We start from the raw sequence: 26,482 nt of genomic DNA on the forward strand, positions 1-26,482 counted from the left end.
TACCCCGTCTTGGAACATTTAATGGTCAAATGCCGTCCATTCTAATTGCCCCGGATGTTCTCCTTTATATGCCATCAGTGGCGGACTATAATTAAGCACTCGTGACACTGCATGATGTCATCTGCAAACAAAAAACAGCCCATCCGGATGTATTTCAAAATATAGTTGGAGTCTTCAACCAGGCTTGCTTGAAGAAAACCATGCCCAATAATCACCAGCATATAACCTGTTCCACCAAAGGCATCAACATACCAGACCACTGCTATGCCCAGACCGCACTTTGATAAATTAGATCACCTGGCTGTCCTTCTCCGACCTGCGTACAGGCAGAGGCTAAAAAGCAAGGCGCCAGAGATTGGGACAGCCAAGAGCTGGTCGTGGGATTGCTTTGAGTCAGTGGACAGGGCTGTGTTCAAGCACTCACTGGAGACCTGAATGACTACACCAGGGTTGTCACGGACTTTATTAAAACAGCTGTAGATGAGCGTGTCCCCACTAAATCATTCAGAGTCTTCACTAATCAGCAATCCATGAGATCTGAAATCTGCTGAGGGCATGATCAGAGGCTTTCAAATCTGGAGACCAAGAAAGCTGCAAGCCATCTCATGGGCCAAGTGGAAATTCTGGCCCAAACCTGAATTAATGAAGGATACTCGATAACCGTGGCAGGGCTTGAATGCTATCGCCTCTTAAATCAAGCGACGTGGGTGACAACAAGGCTTCGCTTTCAGTTGAACTCAATATCTCTATGCTTGCTTCGATCATCAGAACATGGAGGAACCATCGCGACCCTCCCCCCACATCCCCAGTGATCTCAGTCTCTGAAGCTGACGTGCAGGCTGTCTTCAGGAGGGTGAATCCACAGAAAGCAGCTGAACTGCACGAGGTACCTGATCTTGTACTAAAGACCTAGTGTGTTCACAGAAATATTTAACCTCTCATTTCAGCAGTGTGTGGTACTCACCTGCTTCAAGCAGGCATCAATTATACTGGTGGCCAAGAAAAGCATGGTAGCCTCCCTCAGTGACTATCACCCAGTAACACTTACTTCCACAGTGATGAAGTCTTTGGATAGGTTATGATAACATATATCAACTCCTGCCTGGAGCCGACTTGGATGTGCTCCAATTTGTAAGTGTAACTGTGAAGAAAGCAGGGCAGCACCTCCACTTCCCCAGGAGTCTGTGGAGATGGCAGATGCCATCTCATTGGCTCTTCACTCAATCCTGGAACATCTGGACTGAAAAAATGCATACATCAGGATGCTCTTTATCGACTACAGGTCAGCATTCAATACCATCATTCCCTCAAAACTAATCAATAAGCTTCAAGACCGAGGCCTCAATGCCATCTTGTGCAATTGGATCCTGGATTTCTTCACTTGAAGACCCCAGTCAGTTTGGATTGGCAACAACATCTCCTCCATAACCTCCATCAACACAGGTGCACCGCAGGGCTGTGTGCTTAGCCCCCTGACCTTTGCACTTTGCACTTATCACTATGCGGCTAAGCACAGCTCCAATGTCGTATTCAAGTTTGCCTGCAACACCACTGTCGTAGGCCGAATCACGGTTGGTGATGAATCAGCATATAGGGGGGAGATTGAAAATTTGGCTGAGTGGTGTCATAACAACAACTTCTTACTCAATGTCAGCAAGACCAAGAAACTGATTATTGACTTCAGGAGAGGAAAACCAGAGGTCCATGACCCAGTCCTCAAAAGAGGATCAGAGGTGGAGAGGGTTAGCAATTTTAAATTCCTGGCTGTTATTATTTCAGTATGCCTGTCCTGTATCCAGCATGTAAATGCAATTGTGAAAATAACAGGCAGTGGCTCTCCTTTCTCAGGAGTTTGTGGAGATTTGGCATGACATCTAAAGCTTTGACAAACTTCTATAGATGTGTAGTGGAGATATATTGAGTGGCTGTACCACAGTCTGGCATGGAAACACCAATGCCTTCGAACAGAAAATCTTACAAGAAGTAGTGCATTCAGCCCAGTCCATCACGAGGAAAGCCCTCCCAGCCACTGAGCACATCTACATGAAACACCGTCGTGGGAAAGCAGCATCCATCATCAGAGATTCCCACCACCCAGGCCATGCTCTCTTCTCACTGCTGCCATCAGGTAGAAGGTACAGGAGCATCGGGACTCACACAGTTACTACCTCTCAGCCATCAGACTCATGAACAAAAGGGATACCGACACTCAACTTCATTTGCCCGTCATTGAAATGTTCCCACAACCAATTATCTCACTTTAAGGATTCTTTATCTCATTGATTCAATTTCTCGTTATTTATTGTTATTTATTTATATTTGCATCTACACAGTTTGTTGTCTTCTGCACTCTGGTTGATTCATCATTGATCCTGTTGTAGTTACTATTCTATAGATTGAGTATGCCCACAAGAAGATGAATCTCAGGTGACATATATATACTTTAATACTAAAATTTACTTTGAACTTTGAGTATTTCCATCAATCTCTGTTTCTATTTCAAACTTGCAGCATATACAGCTTTTTGATATTTTACCTGAAAGAACAGTATCGGTTCAGCATGCTCACTAACCGGACCACAAATTTGTGGATCTCATGGACAAACAGACAGAAATTTCCAAGGTGCCTCACCAGGATCTCTTTATCACCTCTCTAACACTGGAAGACCCAGAATGCAAAATGTTCATTCCTATCCCAGGACTAACAGCACAGTACCAATCCTTCCCCTCTTCCCCACAACCGCTCCCCCCCACCCTTTCTTATTCTGGTTTTTCCTCTCTTCCTTTGTGTCCTGATGAAAGGTCTCGGGGAAACATCAACTGCTTATTCCTCTCCTTAGGATAGTGGCTGACCTGTTGAATTCCTCCAGTATCTTGTGTGTACATTGCTCCTTACAAACAAAGTTATTTCTTGCATAGAGTTTAGTTACAGAGCTCAGAAACTTTGAGGTCTGAGCTCTAAGACTAACTAAATTAGAGACAGATGTGGATGCTTGGAGGAACAAGAAAAATGTCTGCATACCAGTGAACAACATATACTGTATTTTTGAGCAATTATAGCGAAGATTATTTCTCAAGTACTGGCAGTATGTAGAATGTCACTGGTGGAGAAGCAGTTGTAAGCTTTTCATTGCTGTTTATTGACAAGTTTAGTTAATAAAATCTTTTGAGGACAGGAGTGAGTTCGCTCCTGGCTTTACAGGAGGAGGTGACAAAGTGTGACTGTTATTGTCGTTGGGTTTTCTGGGAACACAGGCTACATGTCCCATGTATGGGCATGAGTCACAACAGTTGGTGGCCACCTCATGTCATTGGGATCTGAGCAAAACCAAAAGTCAAGGTCAATGCAAGTCCAGAAGTACCGACCCAAAGGTCAAACCCAGCAAAGTCTGGAGGGTAAAACTGAAGGACAAAAACCGAAGGTAGAGGACTGAAGGACCTGGTCAGAGATCCGTGAGTGTCCGGAAGTTGCCAGCATAGTCAAACCTGCTGATATCAAAGGGAAAGGGTAGAAGCCCAAAGGAATGATGAGGGTTCAAAGGAATCACAAGGGCCTGGGTCACCGAGGTCACATGTCCATATCATTGCAAAAGTCAAGCCACAAAGGTCAAGCCCATGATCGGTGCCAAGGGTGAAATACCTGATGTCTACAAGTCTGATTATCCAGGGACAAGGATTGGAGCCCCTGTTCTGGGGTTGAAGGCCTGTCTGAATGAATGGGTAGGAGGGAGGTTGGGAAAAGGCTTGCTTTGCTGTTGTAATCTTGTTTTGTTTTGTTGTTCTTCCTCCTTGAATTGTTCTGCTGAACATTGTGGGTATGTACCAGAATGTTTCTGCAGCCTGCCCCCAGTACACCCCTGGGTGTGTTGGTTGTTAACACAAATGATTTATTTCACTGTATGTTTCAATATACATGTGATAAATAAAGCTGGCTCTTATCTGAATCTAAATGCTGATTGGAAGCACCTATTGTCAGCTTGAGGAAGCTCTTTGTTTCCAACACAGACATTTTCTTCAAGCTTTGGTCTAATTTAACTTGTTAAAGAACACAATTTCAAACTCATTTTAATGTTGGGGTTGCTGCTACACGGTGTTTTATTGTTCCTTATGTCAGTGTAACGAGATGGATGGTGGTAAACCCAAGTGCAGAGTAAGATCTGGAATCAACTCAGATTCAGACTCGAAATAAACAAAATCCAAAGACGAAATCACAAACAGCCATACTAGAAATTAAACTCCTACAATTGAGCACAGAGTGCTCAGCATGAGGCCTTTATGTACAGACTTCCCATGAAAGAATTTGATGGGCAATAATTGACAGTCTATGTCTTAAAAGGACAGTGGCAGCTAATCATACTCCGGGCAATTGGAGAGCTGAAAGTTGGATGCCAACCGCTGTTCAGGCAGTACATGTTAACATAAAACATAAAACATTACAACACAGTACAGGGCATTTGGCCCACAATGTTGTCCTGACTGTATAACCTACTCTAAGATCAATCTAGCCCTTCCCTATAATATAGTCCTCCTTATTTTTTTCAGTCATCAATGTGCCTACCAAAGAATCTCTAGATGCCCCTAATGTATCTGCCTCCATACCACCCCTGGCAGCGTGTTCCCCACATCTACCACTCCCTGTGTAACAAACTTGCCACTGACATCACCACCTTTATTTTCCTCCAATCACCTTCAAATTATGCCTCCTCATGCTAGCCAGTTCCGCTCTGCGAAGAAGTCTCTGGCTATCCATTTTATATATGCCTCTTATCATCGATTCTCCTGTTCTCCTGGCAGGCAAGCTTCTTCACATCATTGCAAAGCAAGTTGGAAGCATTCATTGTTAAGAGTGTGTTAAAGATACAGTAGAGCTTGGGAGGATGAATATTGGCATGGCAGTGTAGTGGTGAACATAATGATTTACAGTGTCAGCCATCAGTAGATCAGGGTTCAACTCCCACCACCCTCTGTAAGAAGTTTGTATGTTCTGCCTGTGACCGTGTGGGTTTGTTCTGGGTGCTCCAGTTTCCGCCCACATTCCAAAGACATACAGGTAAGGGTTGGGAAGTTGTGCACGTGATATGTTGGTGCCAGAAGCGTGGTGACATTTACAGGCTGCCACCAGCACATTCACGGACAGTGTTGGTTGTTGACACAAGCAACACATTTCACTGTATGTTGCAATGTTTCGATGTACATGAGATAAGTAAAGCTGACCTTTGTGTCTAGAGATTGGATACATTTTTCCCAGATAGAATACCTGAGCAGATAACTGGAATAACGATAGTTCTATGACAGGAGGTGAGAAACAATGTGATGGCAGTGGTAAGAAAAGCAGGGGGGTGATGTTACTGATGAAGGGTCTGAGTTCTCCATTGATGCTGCCTGACCTGCTGAATTCCTCCAGTATTTTCTGTGTTTTACTCTGGTTTCCGGCATTTGCAAAAGCTCTTAGGATGAGGTTACCAATGGAGTATTGTGGCTGCTTACAAGTTGTTAAGGCACCAAACATTTCAATTTTATTCTCCAAAGGAGTGAAAAGAGGAACAGACTGAACGCCCAAACATAGTCACAGAGTGTAATCTTTTGGTAGACTTGTTTATAAATCAGTCTTTAAATTGAAAATACAAATAACATTGATTAAATATGGAGCTATTCTCTTCAATGTAAACAAAATAATTTATTTGTTCAATACTTGAGCAGTTTTAAGTTGCAGAACATGCAAACTGATCCTACTGGCAAATGTTTTTGGTTCGAGCCGTGTCTCAGATTCAGCCTAAGGAATCGACGCCTGCAGACACGTCTCCATAGTTTACATTTCGCAGGCTCTCTTTCACACGAAACCTTGGCACAGTTGGGCAGAGGCTTGGTGTGGAATACCCAAGATTTTATGAACTGATTCTTGCCAATGGAAATCCGTGAAAAGCTTCCAACTGCTTGCCCACCTAGGGAATGCAGGCTGTATCAGCAAGAATCTATGTTATAAATAAAACAGAGGTGTGATTTGTCACCAGCAAGCAGATATTCTGCTTGTTCCTCTCAACTTCCCCTGTTAGTTTGCAGGTGATCGGTTTTAGCAGGGAAACGTAAGGAACTGCTCAAGTCAACATTACTACACTCCGAGCAATTAGACTAAATTTCCTGGAACAAGAATATACATGTTGTAAATACTTATCAACCCACAACGTGATGGAGACTAACTTCTGTGCAGAAGTAGACTGATTAGAATCAGGTTTATTATCACTGCCTTACAATTTGTTTTGTGACAGCAGTGCAGTGAAAAGATATAAAATTACTATGAACTAAAAAATAAATAACAGTGCAAAAGAAAGGAACAATGAGGTATGTTCATGGATAGTTCAGAAATATGATGGTAGAGGGAAGGAGATGCTTGTAAATGTTAAGGACTTGCATTTGGATTCGTTTATCACATGTACCCCATTCTTCAGTGATCTATGGCTGCTTCTACTTCTTCCCGCAGGACTGGAAAGTCAGTGTCGTTTGATGAGTCCCGGATTATGAGTACGCTGGGTTCTCCTTGGGTTTGATAGTTGTAAGGGTCTGAACAATACTCAGTCCATTTATTAAGAATGTCTTCATGTTCTACGAGAGATTTTCCTTCTTTGTCTTGGATGGTGCTGACTTGTGACTGTCTCTGTTTAGTGAGGTCCACAATTTGAAATGCTAGCCTGCTGTTATTCTTGTTCAAGCTGTCTCTATCTCTATACACTCTCTCTCAATCCATTCTTCCTTGTCCTTGATCATGTTTTTCCTTATCTTCTTGCTGATCTCTCTGTATGCTACAGCTCCTGTTGTGCTCTTAGTTTTCTTCAGGTCTCTCCTAGTGTCACACATTTCCAGGATCTCCTTCGTTACCCAGGGTTGGGCTTTCTGGCGGTGCTTTCCAAGTATCTCCTTGGCTGTTTCTGTCATCACTTCGTTGAATTTATCTGTCAATGTTTTAGCATCTTTGTCAAGCGTCAGCAGTGGAGCATATTTTCCGCCAACTGTAGCTTTGAAGGATTCGGTGATAGAGGGGTCCTTCAGCCTGCCCAAGTTGAATTTCATTCTGATGTTCTATCACAATTCTATCTCCTTTACCATAGCATTGGATTAGATTAGATTAGATTATGAGAACACTTAGTCCTCCTTTATTGTCATTTAGAAATGCGTACATGCATTAAGAAATGATACAATGTTTCCCCAGAGTGATATCACAGAAAACAGGACAAACCAAAGACTAACACTGACAGAACCACATAATTATAACATATAGTTACAGCAGTGCAAAGCAATACCATAATTTGATGAAGAACAGACCATGGGCACGGTAAAAAGTCTCAAAGTCCCCGAGTCGATCAACTCCCAAGTCCCCGATAGCAGGCAGCAAAAGGGAGAAACTCCCTGCCATAAACCTCCAGGCACCGTCAACTTGTTGACGCCTTGGAAGCAGCCGACCACAGCCGACACTGAGTCCGTCCATCCAAAAACTTCGAGCCTCGGACCAGCCCCTCCAATACAGCCTACCGAGATCCACTCTCTGCCGAGCGCCTTCGACCTAGCCCCGGCCACTGAAACGAGCAAAGCCGAGGATTCGGGGCCTTCTGCTCCGGAGATTCTGGTTACCACACAGTAGCAGCGGCAGCGAAGCGGGCATTTCAGAAGTTTTTCAGATGTTCCTCTGTACTCCCAACTCTGTCTCCATCAAAACAGAATTGTGCACCGTCCCCTACTTGATAGATTACAGATACCATTCACCGGGGAGGCCGTGCGTGCTGCCGTTACGCCACCATCTTCTCCTCCTCAGAGGGGGTGATCACAATTCTGTCTCCTTTACATAGCATTGGAGAAGGATAGGAACAGACAAGTCAGGGAAATGTTTAATTGGAGTAAGGGGAAATATGAGACTATCAGGCAGGAACCTGGAAGCATAAATTGGAAACAGATGTTCTCAGGGAAATGTACAGAAGAAATGTGGCAAATGTTCAGGGGATATTTGCATGGGGTTCTGTATAGGTACGTTTCAATGAGACAGGGAAAAGATGATAGAGTACAGAAACCGTAGTGTACCATGGCTGTTGTAAATCTAGTCAAGAAGAAAAGAAGAGCTTACAAAAAGTTCAAAAAACTAGGTAATGAAAGACCTGAGGAGAGCTAAGGTACCGGTGACCCCTGTTTCCATCCAGGGGGTCAGTGTGGACATGGTGGAGGATTACAAATACCTGGGGATACGAATTGACAATAAACTGGACTGGTCAAAGAACACTGAGGCTGTCTACAAGAAGGGTCAGAGCCGTCTCTATTTCCTGACGAGACTGAGGTCCTTTAACATCTGCCGGACGATGCTGAGGATGTTCTACGAGTCTGTGGTGGCCAGTGCTATCATGTTTGCTGTTGTGTGCTGGGGCAGCAGGCTGAGGGTAGCAGACACCAATGGAATCAACAAACTCATCCGTAAGGCCAGTGATGTTGTGGGGATGGAACTGGACTCTCTCACGGTGGTGTCTGAAAAGAGGATGCTGTCCATGTTGCATGCCATCTTGGACAATGTCTCCCATCCACTACATAATGTACTGGGTGGACACAGGAGTACATTCAGCCAGAGACTCATTCCACTGGAATGGAACCAGAGGAGATGCAACACAGAGCGTCATAGGAAGTCATTCCTGCCTGTGGCCATCAAACTTTACAACTCCTCCCTTGGAGGGTCAGATACCCTGAGCCAATAGGCTGGTCCTGGACTTATTTCCTGGCATAATTTACATATTACTATTTAACTATTTATGGTTTTATTACTATTTATTATTTATGGTGCAACTGTAACGAAAACCAGTTTCCCCCGGGATCAATAAAGTATGACTATTCTTATTCCTATTCCTAAATCTAGAAGATTATAAGGCTAGCAGGAAGGAGTTAAGAATGAAATTAGGAGAGCCAGAAGGGGTCATGAGAAGGCCTTGGCGAGCAGGATTAAGGAAAACCCCAAGGCATTCTACAAGTATGTGAAGAGCAAGAGGGTAAGATGTAAGAGAATAGGACCAATCAAGTGTGACAGTGGAAAAGTGTGTATGGAACCAGAGGAGATGGCAGAGGTACTTAATGAATACTTTGCTTCAGTATTCACTACGGAAAAGGATCTTGGCGATTGTAGGGATGACTTGCAGCGGACTGAAAAGCTTGAGCATGCATATATTAAGGAAGAGGATGTACTGGAGCTTTTGGAAAGCATCAAGTTGAATAAATCACTGAGACCGGACGGGATGTACCCCAGGCTACCGTGGGAAGCGAGGGAAGAGATTGGTGAGCCCCTGGCGATGATCTTTGCATCATCAGTAAGGATGGGAGAGGTTCCAAAGGATTGGAGGGTGGCAGATGTTGTCCCCTTATTCAAGAAAGGGAGTAGAGGTAGCCCAAGAAATTATAGACCAGTGAGTCTTACTTTAGTGGTTGGTAAGTTGATGGAGAAAGATCTGAGAGGCAGGATTTATGAACATTTGGAGAGGCATAATATGATTAGGAATAGTCAGCATGGCTTTGTCAAAGGCCTGATTGAATTTTTTGAGGATGTGACAAAACACATTGATGAAAGTAGAGCTGTAGATGTAGTGTATATGGATTTCAGCAAGGCATTTGATAAGGCACCCCATGCAAGGCTGATTGAGAAAGTAAGGAGGCATGGGATCAAAGGGGAATTTGTTTTGCAGATCCAGAATTAGCTTGCCCACAGAGGGTAAAGTGTGTTTGTAGACAGGTCATATTCTGCATGAAAGTTGGTGACCAATGGTGTGTCTCAGGGATCTGTTCTGGGACCCTTACTCTTCGTGATTTTTATAAATGACCTGGATGAGGAAGTGGAGGGATGGGTTAGTAAATTTGCTGATGACACAAAGATTGGGGGTGTTGTGGATAGTGTGGAGGGCTATCAGTGGTTGCAGCGGGAGATTGATAGGATGCAAAACTGGGCTGAGAAGTAGTAGATGGTGTTCAACCCAGTTAAGTCTGAAGTGATTCATTTTGGTAGGTCAAATATGATGGCAGAATATAGCATTAATGGTAAGACTCTTGGCAGTGTGGAGGATTAGAGGGATCTTGGGGTCCAAGTCCATAGGACACTCAAAGCTGCTGTGCAGGTTGACTCTATGGTTAAGAAGGCATATGGTGCATTGGCCTTCATCAACCATGGAATTGAGTTTAAGAGCCAAGAGGTAACGTTGCAGCTATTTTGGACCCTGGTCAGACCCCACTTGAAGTATTGTGCTCAGTTCTGGTCACCTCACTACAGGAAGGATGTGGAAACCACAGAAAGGGTGCAAAGGAGATTTACAAGGATGTTGCCTGGATTGGGGAGCATGCTTTATGAGAACAGGTTGTGTGAACTCGGCCTTTTCTCCTTGGAGCGACGGAGGATGAGAGGTGACCTGATGGAGGTGTGCAAGATAATGAGAGGCATTGATTGTGTGGACAGTCAGAGGCTTTTTCCCAGGGCTGAAATGGCTAGCACGAGAGGGCATAGTTTTAAGGTGCTTGGAAGTAGGTACAGAGGAGATGTAAGGGGTATGTTTTTTACGCAGAGAGTGGTGAGTGCGTGGAATGGGCTGCCGGTGGCGGCGGTGGGGGCGGAAACGATAGAATCTTTTAAGAGACTCCTGGACAGATACATGGAGCTTAGAAAAATAGATGGCTATGGGTAGCGCAAACACAAGGAAACCTGCAGATGCTGGAAATTCAAGCCACACACATCAAAGTTGCTGGTGAACGCAGCAGGCCAGGCAGCATCTCTAGGAAGAGGTGCAGTTAACGTTTCAGGCCGAGACCCTTCGTCAGGACCTCGGCCCGAAACGTTGACTGTACCTCTTCCTAGAGATGCTACCTGGCCTGCTGTGTTCACCAGCAACTTTGATGTGTGGGGCTATGGGTAAGCCTAGGTAGTTTGACAGTAAGGACGTTTTCGGCACAGCTTTGTGGGCTGAAGGGCCTGTATTGTGTTGCAGGTTTTTTATGTTTCTATGTTCTTGAGCTTCTTGACTTTCTTCAGCCTGATTCTAAATTTCATTATCAACAGGTCGTAGTCACTTCCAATATCAGCTCCTCGGAATGTCCTTGTTGTGGTTCTCTTGATCCCTGACAGAAACCAGTTCTGAACCAGAATGAAATCAATCTGGCTTTGAAGTATTCCATTGGCCACATGTCAGGTCCAGCATTGCGATGCCTTGTGCTCTCCAAGGGTATTCGTAAGCACCATGTTGTTGCAGCTGGCAAACTCAAGTAGGCATAATCCTTACTTGTTAGTTAGAGCACTACAAGATTCCTTCCCGTCTTTCAGTGCATGTGCATTCGCCTAGGCGTGATTAGAATGTCCTTTTTGTCCGCCTTGTCAATAATGACCTGGAGTTGGGTGTAGAATTCCTCAACTTGGTCGTCTTCATGGTCAGTTGTTGGTGCGTAGGCCTGTGTTACTGTGCTGTTGACAGGTGCTGCTCTGAGGCGGATGGAAATAAGCCTGCTGGATACTGGGCAACACCCAAGTACTGAGTTCTTGATGCTCTTGTTGACAAGAAATCCTACATCATTAGCATGTTTGTCAAATGCTCCACTATAGTATAGTATATGGCCTTCCTCAGTCAGATGTTCACTGAGCTTTTTCTACCTGCCTTCGCAAAGTCCCAGCGTGTGGCAGGTATACCTCTCTAGCTCATATGTGAGCTCCTGCAGTTTCCCTACTTGGGCAAATGTTCTCACGTTCCATGTGGCCAATGAGACGTCGTCTCTCCCATTGGCTCTTCTGTGGTGAGGTTCCAAACCATCAAAGCCATCAGGCACCTCTACACCAAAGCTAGCAGTACAGTACTCATTCAAGGCATAGTAGGAGAGTGGTTCAGCATGTCAGTTGGAGTCTGATAAGGCTGCCTCCTTTCACCCATCTGTTCAACATTTTCCTGTATAGGCTATATGGAGCCTGCTAAAATGGCTGATAGTCTACACTCAGCAAGGCAGTGATGCATCGTTCCTCCTGCTTTTTACCTCTATAAGCCCGGTCAGCAAGACCCCATCATAAGGACACCCGTGGCTGTGAAACAGACAACATCAGTCCTGTGCTTTTACCACACTTGCTTTGGTTCGAACACTAGGAAGTGCCAACTGTCTTGCAGCTTCAACAGTGTCAGTGCATCAGGACATCAGAGGTCTGTGGGTTCCAGCTGCCAGGGTCGTCTACTGTTCAATACGGACACCCTTTCAGGGCGATACTTCCTGTGTGACACGGGTGCCTAAGTGAGTGTGCTGCCAGCATCGTCTATTGATGAGAAGGCTTTATGTGGTTTGTTGCCAAATTACCCTTCTGCTTATCCACCTAATATGACAGACGTTCTCTTTCAGTTTAAACCATTTCAAAAAGGGTTGATAGCTATCTATATACTACTAAAACTCTCATGCTCTGTCTGTCTGTTTGTCTGTTTGTGACCTTCAATTGGCACAAATGGTGCATTACAGCGGCACTGTTTTTTTGGCTAAATCTAATTAAAATGTGCTAACTTACAGAATGCAGGCAAAGTTCGGGGTTATATATTCGTATAAAATTGCTCATTCGCCAAAAATCAACAGGCTGCCTTTCACCTGAGATCCCATCTGTGACGCCACAGCCCGACGCATGCACACGGCCAGCCTCAGCAGCACCTCACGATGCTCACAGAGCCGTTTCCACTTTCCATGGAGGCCGCGACGCCACACCATGACGTATACGCACGGCCAGCATCAGCAGCGCCTCACGATGCTCACAGAGCCGGATCGAGATACATGATGGAACAACGTCAGGACGCCATGATGTATATACGGAAGTATGGTAATGTTCATTACAATGACATGCAATCCAAACTGGCCCGAAATCCGACATCATTTGGCATCAGTCACCAAATGATCGGCCAGATCTAATCGTGAGAGTGTTTGACTTGAAGAGAAAGTTGTCTATGAAGTACCTCACTGGAACAGAAGGTCTCTTTGGTAGGTGTATCGTTTACATTGTAAGCGTCGAATACCAAAAGTGGGGTCTGCCTCATTTGCACTGTCTGCTGTGGCTCGATGAGGCATCCAAGCCAAGACCACAAGATTATGGTAAATTCATTCAAGCAGAAATACCAGACCCAAATGAAGATCCAGAGCTGCATGAATTGGTCTTGAAGCACATGATACGTGGTCCATATTGCAACACTAAATCACCATGTTGGCAAAATGGTACATGCAGTAAGAGATAACTGAAGCCATTTATTGAGCATACAAGGTGTGGGGATGATTCATATCCTGTGTATAGGAGACGGTCTGTGGAAATGGAAGGATTCGAAGGTCATCAAGTAGGACGACAAAGTCGAACTATAACTTCTGAATGGGTGGTCCCCTATAATGCCCAACTATTAAAGCTGTTCAATTGTCATGTAAATGTAGAAATATGCTCATCTGTCAAGTCCATCAAATACATGATCAAGTGTACCATGAAGGGGAGTGATCGGGCAATTTTTGGAGTGAATAGAGAAGACGAAATCACACAGTATTTGACAAGCAGATATATCGGGCCCTCTGAAGCTGTCGGATCGATACTTGGATTTCCAATTCATGAGAGGGAACCAGCCGTTGTTCACCTTCAAGTGCACCTTCCTCAAGTATTCTTTCGAGATAATGCTGCTGTACAACTGAATAATAACATGTCAAGAACCACTTTAACGGAATTCATGGATCTTTGCACCCGCGATCCATTTGCAAGGACCCTGTACTATGCAGATATTCCCAGATTCTACACGTGGACTAATAAGAGATGGGAAAGAAGGAGAATGGGGAAAAGAGTGGAGGAGTACTCCGGCATTTTTGAAGCAAATATTCTGGGTCGAGTGTATACCGTTTCTCCACTGTGACAAGAATACACATAGATTAAGATGTAGCTGTCCTGTGCTGGCACCGGTGGGATCAGCAGTTGGTCTGCCACCTGTCTTCAGGAGAGAGAGAGATAAGGAAAACAATGGAGCAGCATTTGGAGATGTTAATGAAGGAAGGAGAGCTGGCAAGAGCGGCTCCCTCTTTGAACCCTGAACTGTTTGAAGTGATGGACAGGCGATACCCCAGCAGGGGGATAAAAAGGGACAGGTTCTCTAAGGCAGGGCACACACACGACACTCGAGGTAACGAGACCCTGGAAGCGGTGCGTCTCTCACAAGTCGGTGGGAAGTACCGGGCCATAAACGCACAGGGTGGAAGGGCACGATCGGCAGGAACCTGGTGTGTGTCCACTCTTGCCTGGGTGCCATGGAAACAATCATATCTGGAAGCGGAGGGGTCACGGTCGGTGACCTCAGATGACATCACAAAGGACTCGCCCGAAAGCTGACTGTGAAGGTCTGTCTGGAAGCTGTTTTGAATATTCATTCGTTTTGCTCTCTCTCTCCTTCCCCCCACTGTCCATCGCCACGGCAGCGATTACTGCAAACTGAACTGAACTAAATTGAACTGAACTTTGCGTCATTTTGAAACTGGTCATTTACCCTTAGACAACGATAGAGCTTGATTGATCCTGTTATCTTAATTCTGTGTACATCTATGTTTATCATTGCTGAACTGTTGCATTCATTATCCTTTTGATTAGAGTTCTGTGTTGCTTGTTTCTTTAATAAAACTTTCTTAGTTCTAGTAATCCAGACTCCAACTGAGTGATCCATTTCTGCTGGTTTGGCAACCCAGTTACGGGGTACGTAACATAAGTGGGGTTCTCCTCCGCGATTTTGAACGCTAAATTTGGGATGGAGTAAATTGATTGGGTCAAAATTCCCGAAAGAAAGAAAAGACAAACAGCAGAAATGGAGGCTGAGGAAATTATAAAGGCGCCGACCTTGGAGGCATTAGAGGATGCCAGGAAATCGGAATTGGTAGCTGTGGCCAAACGGTTGTATCTTGCTAAGGGGAAGTCAACAATGAGGAGAGAGGAGATACACAGAGCTATCGCAGAGCACTATGTATCTAAAGGTGTGTTTCCCCAAGGGGAGCTGGAGGTGGTGTCTATTGAAAAACCTGCTGGAGACGCGGTACAGGTGCAGCTTGAAAAACTGAGACTCGAGCACGAGTTCCAGGTACGGCAGTTAGAACACGAAGATATGCAGTTAGAAAGGTGGGAGAAAGAGAGAGAGTTAGAAAGGCAGGAGAGAGAGAGAGAGAGAGAGAGAGAGAGAGAGACAGCTGGAGCGAGAGGAGAAACAGAGGGAAAGGGAATTCGAGCTGGAGAAGTTAAAGATAAGGGCAGAGCAGGGGCCCGTGCCGAACCAAGGTGGAGGGTTCCGGGCGACCCAGGAGGTTAGCCTGGTTCCCCCATTTGACGATACCGACGTGGATCGGTACTTTCTCCATTTCGAAAAAGTGGCTATAAGTCAGGACTGGCCGAGGGATAAGTGGGCTGTTTTGCTTCAGAGTGCACTGAAAGGGAAAGCCCAAGAAGCTTACTCAGCTTTGTCCGCGGAAGATGCCCAGAGGTATGAGGTGGTGAAAGAGGCCATCCTCAGGATTTATGAGTTGGTCCCGGAGGCATACTGGCAGAGGTTCCGGAATGCGAGGAAGCAGTGGGACCACACGTATTTAGAGTTTGCCCGTGAGATGCAGACATATTGTGAGCATTGGTGCGCCTCGAAGGGGGTAGAGGGGGATTATGACAGACTGCTACAGCTGATCCTGATTGAGCAGTTTAAAGGTTGTGTCCCTGAGGGTATGAGACCCTACCTAGATGAGAAAGAGGCAGCCACGTTAGCCGCAACTGCTAAGTTAGCGGATGAGTATGCGTTGACGCATAAAATGAAGTTTTCCCCGAATAAAGGCTGCCAGAAGGGTAGTCAGGACGGCGGGGAGAGTCCGCCAGAAAAGTCAGAAAGTAAGCTGGGGACTAGTGAGAAGGATAAGGTAGACCGGGAGCAGTCTGGTAGAAAGTCTCCTGGGGTCATCTGTTATAATTGCGGGAAAGTCGGACACTTTGCGTCCAGGTGCTTTGCCCCAAAGAAGGAGACGGGAAAAGGAAAAACGGCGATTTTGACAGCTGTATCGAGCTGGTAAATGAACCGCTAGGACAGGACAGGTCTGCCAAAGTTCAGGAAGGGCACAAGAAGTTTATCTCGGCCGGATTGGTGTCAGTGAAGGAGGGGTTAAAACCAGTTCCAGTGCGGATCTGGAGAGACACGGGAGCGTGTCAGTCACTAATACTGAAGAGTGTATTAGAGTTTAGCTCAGAGACCCAGACTGGGGAGGTCAAGGTCAAAGGCATTGGAGAAGGGACGGAAGCCGTGCCTTTGCACCAGATACACTTACAAAGCAACCTGGTCTCTGGACTAGTCACGATCGGGGTGAGGACCGAATTACCGATGAAAGGGGTGGAAGTCTTGCTCGGTAATGACCTCGCCGGGGGAGTTGTGTTCCCAGCAGTGAGATTGACAGGTCAGCCTGCCAGCATTGACGCCCCGCCCATGGACTCACAGGTTCATCACGGGACTGCGGTAGTAAATTTAGCTGAGACGTTTCTGCCAGCCTTGTACGAGAAGGGGGTAGAAAGTGAAAAGAAGGAGTGTAGTGAAACAAGAGGTAGTGAGGGAGCTGAGACAGACTTAGCATTAGCCAGGAAAGAATTTGTGCAGACGCAGGAGCGAGATGAGGGGCTGATGGTTTTGGCAGAGACAGCTCTCTCTGACACAGAATTAACAAGGGAACTAGTAGGCTATTGTGTGGAGGAGGAAGTGCTAAGGAAGAAAGGGAGACCAAGTACCGTGCCCACAGATGAGGAATGGGGGGTGGTGCAAAGAGTTATGGGGATGAGGTTTTTAACCTGGCCCACAAGGTACCCCCCGGTGGACATTTTGCAGTGCTGGAGGAAACAGTTGGTGGAATCATGAAAGAGGTTTACCGGCTGCCCAGGAGGAAGGATGTTATGGATTATGGCCGACGCGAACTGAGACGGTCACAGGCTTTTGATATGCTAACAAATCTAGTTGGTGTTAGCGCGGAAATCAATGAAGCTAGGGGCCCCCTGATAAGAGAAAAAAAACATTTTGAAAAGATGAGTATAGGATCGATCAGATGGGAGAAGGCTATTGTTTTGGCCAGGTCTGCTGATAAGGTCTCTCCCTCAATCCCCGAACAAAGCGACTCTTTAGGAGAAGTAATTAAACGACTCGCACACGTGTGTTTGATTGTCCCAAGGCGATGCAAAGAACTGGGACGTTGGGTGGTGTCTGTTACACTAGGTCAGCCTAGCGGGCAACAACCATATAGAATGAGTAATTCAGTGACTAAAGGGCTGATGAACACAGAGGTGTGTATTGGCAATTTAATACGGCTGTCTGAAGCCAGCTTGATAGTGAACCTTGAAAAAAATGAGTTCGGCCACACGAAGGTCACTTACCTGGGAATTGTGGTGACACAGGGGCAGCTGGCAGCGATGCAAGCTAAAGTGCGGGCTATCTCTGACATCCCAACCCCGACAGACAAGAGGGCCCTCAGAAGGCTCTTGGAGATGGTGGGGTACTGTAGGAAGTTTTGCAATAACTCTGCGGTCACTACCCCTCCCCCTCCTACTAAGCCCTTGCGAGAGAAAACTAAGTCGGAATGGGACGACCCTTGTTATTGTGGTCCGGGACGGAACCCAATGAGAGGTTACATTGATCGCAATTCATCAGTGTTTTTGGCCACTATGAAGTTTGCTAAGTTGGAGCCTGGTCTAAGGGATTATTAATAACACATATAAAAGGAACAGGAAATGCGATGGCTGACTGTCTGTCAGGTGTTGACAGCTTCAAACTCGCTGTAGTAGCCAAATAGCTGATAAAGATGTGTATTTGTGTGTATCAAATAATGTATTCATGTTTGTAATTTTTACCCCCGGTAAAAATCCTTAAAGGGGGGAAGTGTGACAAGAATACACATAGATTAAGATGTTAGCTGTCCTGTGCTGGCACCAGTGGGATCAGCAGTTGGTCTGCCACCTGTCTTCAGGAGAGAGAGAGATAAGGAAAACAACGGAGCAGCATTTGGAGATGTTAATGAAGGAAGGATAGCTGGCAAGATCGGCTCCCCCTTTGAACCCTGAACTGTTTGAAGTGATGGACAGGCGATACCCCAGCAGGGGAATAAAAAGGGACAGGTTCGCTAAGGCAGGACACACACGACACCCGAGGTAACAAGACCTTGGAAGCGGTGCGTCTCTCACAAGTCCATGGGAAGTTTTGGAAAGGCACGATCGGCGGGAACCTGGTGTGTGTCCACCCTTGCCTGGGTGCCAGGTTCAGCGCAGGGAAACGATCGTATCTGGAAACGGAGGGGTCACGGTCGGTGACCTCAGATGACATCACAAAGGACTCACCCGAAAGCTGACTGCGAAGGTCTGTGTGGAAGCTGTGTTGAATATTCATTCGTTTTGCTCTCTCTCTCCTTCCCCCCACTGTCCATCGCCACGGCAGCGATTACTGCGAACTGAACTAAATTGAACTGAACTTTGCGTCACTTTGAAACTGGTCATTTACCCCTAGACAACGATAGAGCTTGATTGATCCTGTTATCTTAATTCTGTGTACATGTATGTTTATCATTGCTGAACTGTTGCATTCATTATCCTTTTGATTAGAGTACTGTGTTGCTTGTTTCTTTAATAAAACTTTCTTAGTTCTAGTAATCCAGACTCCAACTGAGTGATCCATTTCTGCTGGTTTGGCAACCCAGTTACGGGGTACGTAACACCACGAAGTGGTGACCTCTACTATTTGAGACTTCTTCTTCATCACACAAAGGGACCGGTGTCTTTCCAATCATTGAAGACACATGATGGAGATATCCTTCCATCATTCAAAGATGTCTGCAGGAAGAGAGGATTTTTGCAAGCTGACGATCATTGGCAGCAAACTATGGAAGAATGCATTGATTTCATCTACCTAACATTCGACAATCCTACAGGACTCTTCTCAAGGAATTCTATCTTGGTTCCTCTTAATGACATGACGCGAAAAATAAATTTCACATGCATTAGGCACTTCCCTGGAATCATGAAAGAATGCTGCTCCTTCAATGCCGTAAGTGAAGGAGCTAACGCCACTCAGTTTCCTACAGAATTCCTTGATTCCATCGAACTCTCTGGATTGCCACCACATAAACTGGAATTGAAGAGGGGATCTCCCATCATTTCAATGAGGAACTTGGATCCACCAAGACTTTGCCATGGAACACGAATGATGGTGGAAGAGCTGCATGACAATCTCATCGTAGCAAAGATAAACATTGGTGCATTCAAAAATGGCATTGTCATGATCCCAAGAATTACTCTCAATTTAATCAGAAGGGGAAGATATCCCTCTTCAGCGGAGCCAGTTCCTGATACAGTCATGCTTTGCTATGACTATACATAAGGCGCAAGGCCAAACCATGGAGAATGTGTTGATTTATCTGCATTAGAGTATTCCTGAAGGGTGGCAGATCAACCAGGAACATGGTCATAAAAAGTGTCCTTCATTAAACGAGGAGGGCCAATATTTGTCTTGCTACTGGTCTTTCTTCTTTAATACACTGAGTTCTTCTTCTTTAATTTCCTAAGCACATCACATCACACTGCACTACGTTTCTCTCAAAAGGTGCCCCAACGGGTCACCCGGTTGTCTAGTAATTTATAAACGGTTATTGAACTTGCGAATGATATCTAATGATAAAATTAAACGTGCTTGGGAATCGGAACTTCAAGAGTCATTTTCAGATTATCAATGAAGTAAAATTTTTCATTCGATTAACAACTCATCTATTTGTGCCCATCATTCCTTGATACAGTTCAAGGTAGTGCATTGGGCCCATATATCGACGGATAAACCAGCGCGTATTTTTTCCAATATCAATCCTAATTTGACAGATGTAGTATTGAGGTGGCCACTTTAACTCATATGTATTGGCCTTGTATAAAGCTAGATAACTTTTAGAGAGATGTTTTTAAAATACTATTAAAAGTTCTGGATCCGGATCTACAACCTAATTTGCTTACGGCAATTTTTTGGGATTATCCCATTGGAAGCAGGAAATATTCCTGTTTCCACACAACGTATGATAGCCTTTTCGACCTTACTGGCTAGGAGAGCCATTTTATTGAAGTGGAAAGAGTCTAATCCACCTATGGTTTTTTATTGGCTTTCCTCCATTATGTCCTGTTTAAGTTTAGAGAAAATAAGAAGTCGAACATTTGATACATCCTTTAAATTTGAGCAAATCTGGCGACCTTTTATCCAATATTTCCATTTAATTTGATTTATTACTCTTTCAATCTTTTTTTTTCTGAAGTTTTAGATTTGATCAGAAAGTCTTTTTTTTTGGTCGTATCCTCAAAATGGACCTTTTTTTTGTTTTTTTTCTATATGGTGTAGTGAGTTTTTTTTCTTTTCATTTAAAACCCAATGTTTTTTCTTTTCTCTTCATAAACTGATAAGAGGAGAATTGCTATTTTTATTTTTTTTATTATATATATTATACTAGTTTAACAATATCTATGATTTTGATAATGTCTATTTTAATCTCGGTTTATATTGTTACTGATATATATATTTGAGATAATTCTCCTCTTGATTGTATTTATGCTCCTTTTAAATCAATAAAAAGATTAATAAAGAAAGAGAAGGCAAAGAACGATGAAACCTCACTGGAGGCCGCCAGCAGCAGCAAGATCCAGACTTACGGGACACGATGGGTGATGCTCTGCTTCAGTGGTCAATGTTACACATGGGACCTCGTCCTGGCTAAAGTGGCTAGACCTCTGCTCGATGCAGATTTCCTGTGTGCCCAAGGACTTTTAATCGGTCTTTAGAAGTTCCCCACAACGACTCTGTCAAGCACATGCACCACTACATGTGAGTTTACTTGACTGCCAGGCAAATTCCCAGGCCTCACCAAGCCCACATTCTCCACTACAGTCACAAAACATGAGGTCGAGCACCACATTTCTATGGCTGGTCCGCCAGTCCATGCCCGTCCATCCAGAAAAGCTGGTAATTGTAAGGACTGAGTTTGCCAACATAGAAAGACTTGACATTGTATGCTGGTCAAATAGCACCTGGGCAATGGTGTTTGCCGCCCATGTGGTGATTACCCGTGCCTTAACGAGGCCACCGTCCACATATCCAAGACTTTGCAGCACATTTAGCCGGAAAGTTAGTTTTTTCAAAAGTCGATCTAGTTCGAGGCTACCTTCAAGTGCCCGTGTGCTTGGAGGACATTCTCGAAACAGCTGTGATCACCCCGTTTGGCCTCTTTCAGTTTCTGTGTATGCCACTTGGGCTGAAAAATGCAGCACAGACTTTCTGACAGCTGATAGACTCTGTATTAAAAGACTTAGGTTTCCTTTTTGTTTACCTGGATGACACACTTGTCACCAGTGCGTACAAATCCGAACGTGTATCTCATCTCTGCACACTTTTCGCATGCTTAAGCCAACATGAGTTGATTATTAACCCTGCTAAATGCCTGATGGGTTGTCAACCATTGACTTTCTCGGCCATTGCATTTCGGCAGAAGGTGCGAACAACCCTCCCATGAAGGGTAGCTGCAATTATGGATTTCCCACCACCCTGCATTACTAAAAAAGCTACAGGAGAATTTAGCCATGGTGAATTTCTTTCACTGCTTCATTCCACGAGCTGCTGAATTTGTGCCTCCCCTGTTTCATGCGCTTAACGACAATACCCTTAATCACGTGCTTGACTGGTCAGCGGACATGAGCAGGGCATTTGATGATACCAAACAAGCTCCTTTTAACGTGACCCTATTGGCACACTTACTCCCCAACATACCTATAGCCATTACTACTGATGCCTCAGTCTATGCTTTGGGTGCTGTGCACAGACAGTTGGTCGAAGGCATGAGGCAGCTGCTCACCTTTCTCAGCCTGCAGCTCCGTCCTGCCCAAAAGGAGTTTCATGTTTGACTGTGAGCTTCTTGGTCTCTAGCCGTCTGTCCACCATTTTCATTTTCCCCTAGAGGGTTGCTATTTCACAGCGTTCATTGACCACAAACCCCTCATGCACACGATGGCCAAAATATCAGACCCTTGGTCTGCACGGTAGCAACTCCACCTGGCTGAAATATCAGAGTTCACAATTGATATACAACACATCAAGGGGAAAAATAATGCCCTGGCAGATTGCCTCTCACAGCCAGCCATTGAGGCCGTACACATAGGGGTTAACTATGCCGGCATGGCAGCCGACCAAGTTACTGACCCCCAGGTCCAGGCTGATGGAACAACGGTAGGCCGACGTTAGGGAAGCTGGGGTATCTCTCTTGTGCAATGTCTCAGCAGGTCGCCCATTGCCCCATCGTGCCCACAAACTGGAGACGGACTGTTTTTGACTACATTCATGGCCTCTTACATCCAGCCGGAAGGCCTCACAGAAACGGTTTACACTAAGGTTTGTGTGACACAGCCTGAGAGAGGACATGTGTGCTTGGACTGCAACCTGTGTGGAGTGCCTGCGGGCAAACATTAACAGTCATGTTCAAGTGCCTTTTGAGGTCCCCGAGCAATGGTTTGACCATGTCAATATGGACCTTGTTGGTCCTCTTACCCTCTCCAGTGATTTCACACACCTCCTTACCATGGTGGACCGTCCTACCAGGTGGCCAGAGATCGTCCCGCTAGCATCGACGGTGGCCGCAGATGTGGTTCGAGTATCATCAGCACCCGAGTTGCTCGATTTGGCAGCCCATCTGATATTTCCTCTGACCACAGTCCCCAATTCATTTCAGACCTCTGGGCTGTGGTGGCTCCGAACCTCAGTGTTAGGTTATGTCACACCACGGCGTATCATCCGCAGTCCAATGGCCTATGAGAGTGGTTACAACTCCTTAAAGGCTGCTCTAAGGGCTTCCCTGACCAATGAGTGTTGGCATGATCGTCTCCCGTGGGTCCTGCAGGGGCTCAGAACAGCTCCTAAAGAGGATCTGCAGTTGTCCGTGGCTGAGTTGGTATATCGGCAGCCATTACAAGTGCCAGGTGATTTTATTCCTGATGCCACGAATGCCCTCCTCAGTAAATTCAATACCTTCTCACCTATTCCTACCTCGCATCATGGCGTACAGCACTCTTGGGTTCCTGCTGACCTACACTCCACCTCGTTTGTTATCGTCTGACATAATGCACACCAACAACCCCTTAGGCCCCCTTACGATGGCCCGTTCTGCAGTTTGGAATGGAGAGAAAAGACTTTTACCACAAGAGGGGTAAACGTGATTGTACTTTGGCGGATCGCCTAGAACCAGCCCACCAAGATTTGGAGTATTCTGCTACCAAGCCGCTGCTGTCTCAACATGACCGTGAGTGTGTTAACTCTGGATGACCCACTGCTCCTCCATCCATGGAACACAGGACCTGAGCCGGGAGGCTTGTCTGAGCTCCGAACAGACTGACAATGCCGGATTTAGTGAATTCTGGGTGGGGTGGGGGGAGCCTGTGCAGGGTAATGTCACTGGTGGAAATGTACATAATTCACAGCGATCAACGTTGAGTTGGGGTTCAATTTAAGAGGCTGGGCTGACGTAATGACACAATTACATAAGGTTTTTACCACAGTTTGTGTTCAGCGTTTGGAGTAAAATAAATGTGTTGTTACTGGTTTGATTAAACATAAAACACCTCCACCAGTTTTATTTGTGAAAACCTACAGTACTATTCAGCCAGGTGCTCTGTCTTGTTCCTGTATGCTGACTTATCCCCATCAGTGATTTGTCCCACAGTAGTAATGCCCCATGTCTGATTAACATTTACCGTATCCTTCAGTAAGTCTTATGTTACACTAAAGGTATCACAGGCTATGAAGTAAAAGAGGGGATCTGGCAATGAGGCAGAGATTCAGCCATAATTGAAGTTGGAAGTACATATATGTCATCATATACTACCCTGAGATGCATTTTCTTGCAGGCATTCACAGTAGAACAAAGAATTGCGACCAAGTAAGTGAAAAACTACACACAAAGATTGACAAGCAACCAGTGTGCAAAAGAAGACAAACTGTGCAAATACAAAAATAAAAATAATAATTAAATGAGTTGTTGAGTACTTGAAAGTGAGTCCATAGGTTGTGGAATTAGTTCAGTGTTGAGGTGAGTGAAGTGACCCACGCTGGTTCAGGAGCTTGATGGTTGAGGGGTAATAATTGTTGCTAAGCCTGGTGATGTGGGACCTAAGGCTCCTGTACCTCCTTCCTGATGGCAGCAGTGAGAAGAGAGCATGGTCAGGATGGTGGGGACTTTCATGTTGCAGCGCTCCTTCCAGATGTACTTAATATTGGGGAGGGCTTTCCCTGTGATGGACAGAACTGTATCCATCACCTAAAATGTCAGAACAGGCTTGAAGGGCCAAATGGCCTTCTTCAGCTTCTATTAATGTTTCATTTTTAAGGATATCTAGACTTTACATTTGGTGAAATTACTGGAAACATTTAAATAAGTGTCTAATCAGTGAGGCAGCAAGTTGAGAGATATAGAATTTCTTTGCCAGCACCATTTATAATTCTGTCTGATTATATTTTTAAAGATTTTGCTTGAATTCAATGAGAAAGAAAGTCCCCGGTTCATAGAGGTTCAGAGATCTTTCAATGGAATGGATTGAGATTGCTAATTGTTAAATAGTGGCTGCATCGATCATGTAAACCCCAAGACTAACATGAGAGGGCACAGTTTTAAGGTGCTTGGAAGTAGGTACAGAGGGGATGCCAGGGGTAAGTTTTTTTTTTACGCAGAGAGTGGTGAGTGCGTGGAATGGGCTGTCGGGGACGGTGGTGGAGGCGGATACGATAGTGTCTTTTAAGAGGCTCCTGGATAGGTGCATAGAACTTAGAAAAATAGAGGGCCATGGGTAACCCTAGGTAATTTCTAAAGTAAGTACGTTTGGCACAGCATTGTGGGATGAAGAGCCTGTATTGTGCTGTAGGTTTTCTATGTTTCTATGTGTTCATCCACCGACCCTCTGTTTCCCAAACTAACTCTGAGACATTGCCTTAGACTTTCAGAGTTAACAAACATACACTCAGCGGCCTCTTTATTAGGTACACCTGTACAACTGCTTGTTAGTGCAAATATCTGATCAGCCAATCATGTGGCAGCAACTCAATACATTAAAGCATGCAGACACGGTCAAGAGGTTCAGTTGTTGTTCAGACCAAACATCAGAAATACGACAAAATTAATGAAAAATGGCACACACACTAACAAACAACCAATATGCAAAGGAAGACAAACTGTGCAAGTAAAGCCCTTGAAAGTGAGTCCATAGGTTAAGGGATTAATTCAGAGTTGAGATGAGTGAATTTATCCCCTCCGGCTTAGGAGTCTGATGGTTGTAGAGTAAGAATGCTTCTGAACCTGGTGGTATGGGATCCAAGACTCCTGGCCTCCTTCCCAATGGTAGCACAGAAAAGAGAGCATGGCCTGAATGGTGTGAATCCTTGATGATGGATGCTGCTTTCTTGTGGTAGCACTCCTTGCAGATATGCTCAAGAGGGTTTTTCCTGTGCAAAGCCTTGGGAGAATGGATCAGCTCATGATAAAATGGTGGAGCAGACTCAAGGGGCCGAATGGCTGACTTCTGCTCCTTTGTCTTATGGTCTCAGCACCTGTTTCTGGTGCTCGAATCCACTGAAGATATCATTACTTGACTCTCCTAGACCATCTTCTGTGAATCTCTCACCAACTCTTGTGATTTTTGCACCGAAATAGTCTGTATGAATCTTTTATAATTCTCTCATCTGCTCTCGTGTGATGTGCTCCAGGGTTCCTCGCTTGGAGCACAGTGGGCAAGCAGATGACTCTGCCTTGCCCCATGTGTGCAGGTTTGATGGCCTTGGAAGCACATCGTACACTGCCTGGACGAGAAATTGGATGCGGTGTGGTTCGGCTTTCCAAAGATCAGCCCAGGTCACTTTCCTCTCAACTGCATTCTCCCATCTTGTCCAAGCTCCCTGTTGCTTCATTCTCACTGCCTTGCAGGCTCTCATCTCCTCCACTACTGCCCTCACCTCCTCCTGAACTAGACGACGCCTTTCCTTCCCTCTGGTGTCCATTTGGGGAGTTGGAAAGGATCCTAGCCCAGCTCGGCCTCGTGTGACAATTCCCACCAGCCTCCTGTGACGCAGCCTCGCCTCTGCCTCCTGAACAGCTTCCTCTGCCCTCCACTTCCTGCCAGTACTTACTTGGATCCCTGCTCTAGCCACCTTCGGGTCACTTGAGTCCCTATACTGTAGCACTTCTCTGGCTCTTGCTACCTTGAATTCTTCCTCCAAGGATTTGAAGGGCAGTTGCAGTTTGTTGTGGTGTCCATAGAGTGCGATACTGCTCAGGCTCTTTGGCAGCCCCAGCCATCTCCTGAGGAGGTTGCTAACCCTCCTCTCTAAGATTTCGACTGTCGAAATTGGAACTGCATAGACGAGGAGGGGCCACAGGATTCTGGGAAGAATGCCATGCAA

Source organism: Mobula hypostoma, chromosome X2, assembly GCF_963921235.1.
Source record: "Mobula hypostoma chromosome X2, sMobHyp1.1, whole genome shotgun sequence".
Taxonomy (NCBI): Eukaryota; Metazoa; Chordata; class Chondrichthyes; order Myliobatiformes; family Myliobatidae; genus Mobula; species Mobula hypostoma.